This window comes from Ursus arctos, unplaced genomic scaffold (assembly GCF_023065955.2).
Source record: "Ursus arctos isolate Adak ecotype North America unplaced genomic scaffold, UrsArc2.0 scaffold_4, whole genome shotgun sequence".
Taxonomy (NCBI): Eukaryota; Metazoa; Chordata; class Mammalia; order Carnivora; family Ursidae; genus Ursus; species Ursus arctos.
The window spans coordinates 71,918,435-71,924,434 of record NW_026623056.1 but is presented as its reverse complement, the minus strand read 5'-3'; positions in this window follow the sequence as shown (position 1 = coordinate 71,924,434).

Below are 6,000 nucleotides of genomic sequence, written 5' to 3'. Positions count from 1 at the left end.
TAATTTATTCAGTATTGCAACTTCGTAAGGTAGGCCCTACATATCCTCCATGTGTGGATAAGGAGGAGCTTGTTTAAGTAACTTGTACAAAATACAAGTACCCAGCTGCAAAATGATAAAGCTGGGATTCAAGCCTAGCAGCCTGGCTCCTAAGCTAAATTATTAACCAGTGAATATACTACTATCTTGCAAGACAGAGTATCAACAACTTGCTACTATGTTTCTGAAATCCTCAAACAGGTCCTAAATTCAAGATTGTATTTTCACTTTACAATAAATTTTGGAAAATCAAGAACAAATTTCCCTAGGGAAATTATTCTGCTCAGGATTAACTGTATCTTCCACATTTATATGCTCAATTCTTAATCTTCATATTATTTGACTTATCAGTAATTTTTGACACTGCTTATCTTTGAAATCTTTTCTTCATTTGGCTTGTAGGAAACACACTCTCTTGCTGCTCTTTTTTTATGGACTATCCCTTCTATCTTTTTTTGTGTTCCTGTTTTATCCCCACAATATTAGTCTTTGGATCAAATAGAGTCATATGACTTTAAATACTATCATTATACTATTAATTCTAAAATTTGTGTCTCTAGAGTGGACATCTCCCCTAAACTATAGACTTGTAAATGCAGATTCCTAGTCAACATTTCATTTCAATTTCCAAAAGATATCTAATACTGGTGTTTCTGAAGTATCTTCTAAAATTTGCTTGTGGACAGTCTTTCCCGTTTCAGTTCATGGGAATTCCAACTCACTCAAAATACTAACTCTAAATACTAATCAAACTCCAAATTGACAAAAAGATAGTATCAAAATATTAATATCAGACACAATGGATTATATGATAAAAAAGGTTTTATGAGATCTAGTCATTACTTGAGCATGAAAGGTAAAAAAAATCATGAATATAACACCACGAATGTTTATACACTTCACTTAGCCTCTACACTGACATATTAAGCAGAAAATGAGAAAGAGAGAAAGAAAGAGAGAGGGAAATCAGGAGAGAAGGAAAGAGAGAGAAGCAGAGAGGAAAGGAGACACGGGGAGAGGGAGAAAGGACAGAGAGGAAAGAGATACGATTTAAACAACATGAGCTTAATTTAGTAATCTTATATAAACATACTTCTTCCAGCAGATATATTTTTAAAAACCTGATCACTAACTATACTAAAGAAATAGATTTGTAAAATAAAAAAGAAATATACGAAATAATAATCTATGATACTTCTCTAAAAATATTAAAATAATAAGCAATACCAAAAAAAGCTTTAAAGAAATCTGTAGTTTTTCAAGAATTAGAAAATATGGTTCTAACACATGGCCAAAAAGACAATCACATTGCATATTATAAAATCTTCCAAACAGAACAGCAGATAAAATACTACGTTCCCTCACTACACGGTTAATGCACTTGGATAATGTACTTGGGTGAAGCATAACTAAGCTGGAGTCAGACATCTTCTGAATTACAAAAAAAGACAATCTAGTTTAAAAAAATTAGGGAAGTAGGGAAACCAAATCATATAGCATGAATGGGACACAAAGAGAAGAGCAAGAAATGATAGCAACAATGAAAAAAAAGTTTTAAGCAGTTTTTTGAAAAAACTAATACCAAGAGCAAACCTCAGCTGAGAGTATTCAACATAAAATTGAAAACACACGTAATAATGTGACAAAAAAGGGAGACAAACTGTAAATAAGAAAGAGATTAAAGTAATATTAACTTTGTCCCAATACTCTAAAAAATACATTTTTTTTAAAGATTTTATTTATTTGACAAAAAGACAGCCAGTGAGAGAGGGAACATAAGCAGGGGGAGTGGGAGAGGAAGAAGCAGGCTCCCAGCGGAGGAGCCTGATGTGGGGCTCGATCCCAGAATGCCGGGATCACGCCCTGAGCCAAAGGCAGACGCTTAACGACTGTGCCACCCAGGCGCCCCCCAAAAATACATTTTTAATCTTGTGAAAAGTACTAATTACCAAATTGACTACATATTTTTTAAATATGCCTGAAAATGTTAAGGCATATGAAACATAAAATCACAATTTTCCACAGTAAAGACACCCCAAGATAAGCATTGAGTTTTAGGAACTCTTCAAGAAGCATATAAAATCTTACACATTCATTCTTATCAAATGGACAAGGGTAATGTACTGTAGCATTCACTTCAACAACACATAAGGACCCAGAAAACATAATTTAAGTCTATTTTATTAAAATGTAAATGCAAATATCTTAGCTAAATATACAAAAATGAATTTGATACTATTTTAATCTATAATAAAATAATTTTAGGTAACTTTAATTAGATTTAACATTTTTGTAATGAATACATAATAAATCCTACAAAAAAATCATAGTGGGAAAATTGTTAGGAGCATTTCCTTTGTAAGGATGTACAAAAAAATAATAATAGCAACTATACGGTATTTTATTCCAAGTGTAATACAGTCCCTAGGCAAAGGAAAAGTAATAAAAAGCAAAATAATTAAAAGTAATGAAACAAAATCACTCTTGGCAAATGTTAAAATGCACACAGATAACTTGGAACCTCTACAGAAAATATTTAAGGTAGGATATGAACATTATGAAACCAATCATGTAAAATTTTCAAACCAACCATGCCTCATTCATTTCGTGGATGCACTTTGTGCGGTGCTTCGGGCTGTTGACTTGACACCACCATCACGCTACTGAACCCTGGGAACTACATTTCCCAGAATGACCTGCCCCTTAATGCGTCAAGTTCAAGTGCACCGATGAGACGCGCTCACAGATTCAGAAGCTGGAAGGGAAGCGGAGACCAGCAGTTTTAGACTGCCAGAACGTCGATTTCTGGTGTCTACCACAGGATCAGCAAGCATCTCTGGCTGCCCTTCTTCTAGATCTTTCCCATGTCTGGTGACTCTCCACCTCCACGCTTACTCCAGTGCTTCAATTTAACTTTATGGGTTTTTTAGTTTTGTTTTGTTTTGTTTTTTTTGGTTATTTTTTTTGTTTTGTTTTTCAAAGACTACTTTTAAGAGCAGTTTTAGGTTAAGAGCAAAATTGAGAGGGATGTACAGAGAATGACTTTTTCACCGATTCTCTGGCTACAGCTCTTCCCACGATGCTGCGCTGTTTTCTACATTAAACCCATTCGCATATCACCTGTTAGTGATTCTATTTTTTCTGACTGATACACGTACATACATAATGACATTATACGTAAATGGCCTGGAAAGATAAATACCAACATCAAGAAACTGGTTATTTCAAGTCAAAGGGGAAGAGAATGGAATTAGCAAGGGATACAATGACAAATTCCAACTGTATCACTTTTATTTTATTTATTAAGAAATGAAATCTGAGGAAAGTATAACCAATGAACTAACACTTGTTAAAGCTAGATTATATCAGGAAATCAGTGTGTGTTAAAAACATTAAAAGTTTTATGCATTATTCCAGATTTTTAAAATATTTCCTTAAATAAAAAGATATAAACTGGATTTTTACCTGAGATGCTTTCCAATATTTCTTTTAAAGTCATCAGATTTCTTGTTTAACATATTCAATTATGGCCAGAAAAGTATAATTATATTGATGAATATGACTGATATAAAACACTAAAATTATCATCATCTGGGCTGACATTAGGTGTCTAGACACTTTGCCGTTAAAATGATGTATTATTAGTTTCAGAGAATTTCATGAATGAACTTGATTTCCATTTCAAATTCAAATTTTTAGTCAACCGTAACATATTACAGCAATGTTTGCTACATCATCTCTTTGAAGTGCTATTTAAAAACTATCTTTGAAGAAACTCGAAATTTGAGTCTTAGTTGAGAGAGGGAAGGAGTGCATCCTCATCCTTCTCCCAAATGGATATCACTAGGTTCCCTCACCATGCTACTTTACAGTGCAAATGAAGAAGAGAAACCTGTTCAAATGCTAAGTGGGCCTAATTATGCTACAGCTGTCTAATAAACTCTTCACAAAAGAAGGAACATGAACATGAGTTTGATAAAGTTCATTTAGGGGCAGCTGGCTGGCTAAGTTGGCAGAACAGGCAACTCTTGATCTTAGTGTCCTGAATTCAAGCCCCATGTTGGGTATATACTTTACTTTAAAAAAAATAAAATCAAAAAGTTCATTTATAGTTTCCAAAAAAGGATAAAACATTTTTATGAGTCTTATAATTATTATGGTTTTATTGAGACAAAAAGTATTAACACAGAGTGAGGGCATAAAAAACAATTTGAAACCTATGTATACTAGGTTGGCTTGGTCTTAATCCTAATGCTACCCCTACCCACCTATTGCCATCTCTTCGGTTGCTAATTATCTTCTGTATTTTCAATAGGTTCCCCAAAGAAAGAAGCCCTATGTATTATTTTGTTACCTACAATTACAAATAAACTTTATCTCATTTTTAAATGCTTCCAGATGAAAGACTTGAAACACCATGAAAGCTGTTTAAGAGTTTCCAGTCATTAGCCATATATTAAGCCTATCCTGTGAACCACATATAAGATCTGCACACAATCATACTTCATGTGAACACAGTGGGGTAACTCAAAGCTATTCAAAAATTTACTTTCATAAGTACCTGGAAGAACTACAAATAGAACTCGCCTTCTCTGGGGCTTTGAGATTAGGAAACAAATCATCTTCCCCTCCCCAAAAATGCTTATATATATATATATATATATATATATATATATATATAGCCCCTTTAGCTCTTTACCTTCTTCTGCCACTCAAGGCATTGAGTCAGTGAAGTGGCATCAGACCACTAAAGTTTTCCTGAGTCATTCAAAATTTCAAACAGCTTTGATGTTACTCCATAACAGCTACTTTGTAGAAAGTCTCTCTTCATAGCCTGAATATTGGAAGTGATAGAGCCATTCAAAGGAAAATCTTATGGTTGAAGAATAGAGAAACTAAGAATTTTGCTTCTTTAAGACAACCATGAATAGGATTAAAAAGAATCTTGAAAGAGCTGGAAGTGATTATGCAGAAATAAGACTGTGAACTGAGAAAAAAGGAATTGAACTTCCAGTAAATAAGATCTGGTCTCTGAGTAGAAGTGAGCCAAGTGTTGGAATTTGCTCGCTGAGAGTGTCCTAAGTGTTCCTGTATTAGAGTGCTAAGCGCACTGTTTTAGGCATTGCATGGATTTGGTCATTTATAAAAGATTATTTTATGTCTATAGTGTCCCAATCACTGTGTCGGAGTAGAGGCCTGTTGAAAAGCTCCTGCATCTTCAGGGGTCTGGGTGGCTCAGTTAGTTGAGCAGCTGCCTTGGGCTCAGGTCATGATCCCAGGGTCCTGGGATCGAGCCTGGCGTCAGGTTCCCTGCTCAGAGAGCAGCCTGCTTCTCTCTCTTCCTCTGCCGCTCCCCCCTACCTGTGCTCTTTTGCTCCCTGTCAAATAAATAAATTAATTAATTAATAAAATCTTTACAAAAAGACAAGCTCTTGAAACAGTATATATAAGCAGCAATAGTATTTAGTATTTTAGTATTTACTAAAATACTCTTTCAATGTAATATGATAGTGTAGAAATGAATTACTCTAAAGAGTTAGCAAAGTTCCATTTAATCTTAGAATTAAAATGAGAACTTCAGGGGCGCCTGGGTGGCACAGCGGTTGGGCGCCTGCCTTCGGCTCAGGGCGTGATCCCGGCGTTACGGGATCGAGCCCCACATCAGGCTCCTCTGCTGGGAGCCTGCTTCTTCCTCTCCCACTCCCCCTGCTTGTGTTCCCTCTCTCGCTGGCTGTCTCTATCTCTGTCAAATAAATAAATAAAATCTTTAAAAAAAATAAAATAAAATAAAATGAGAACTTCAGTGTACTGTTTCTTCAGTTTATGATTTAATTTGAATATCATATGGAGGAAGCTACTGAATACATTTGCTAGGTTAATTTCACTTGTAATCTTGCTAACTTTTAGATTGATGGAAATAAAGGATGTCTGGGCAATCAGGAACAGGGGTTACTAGTGACA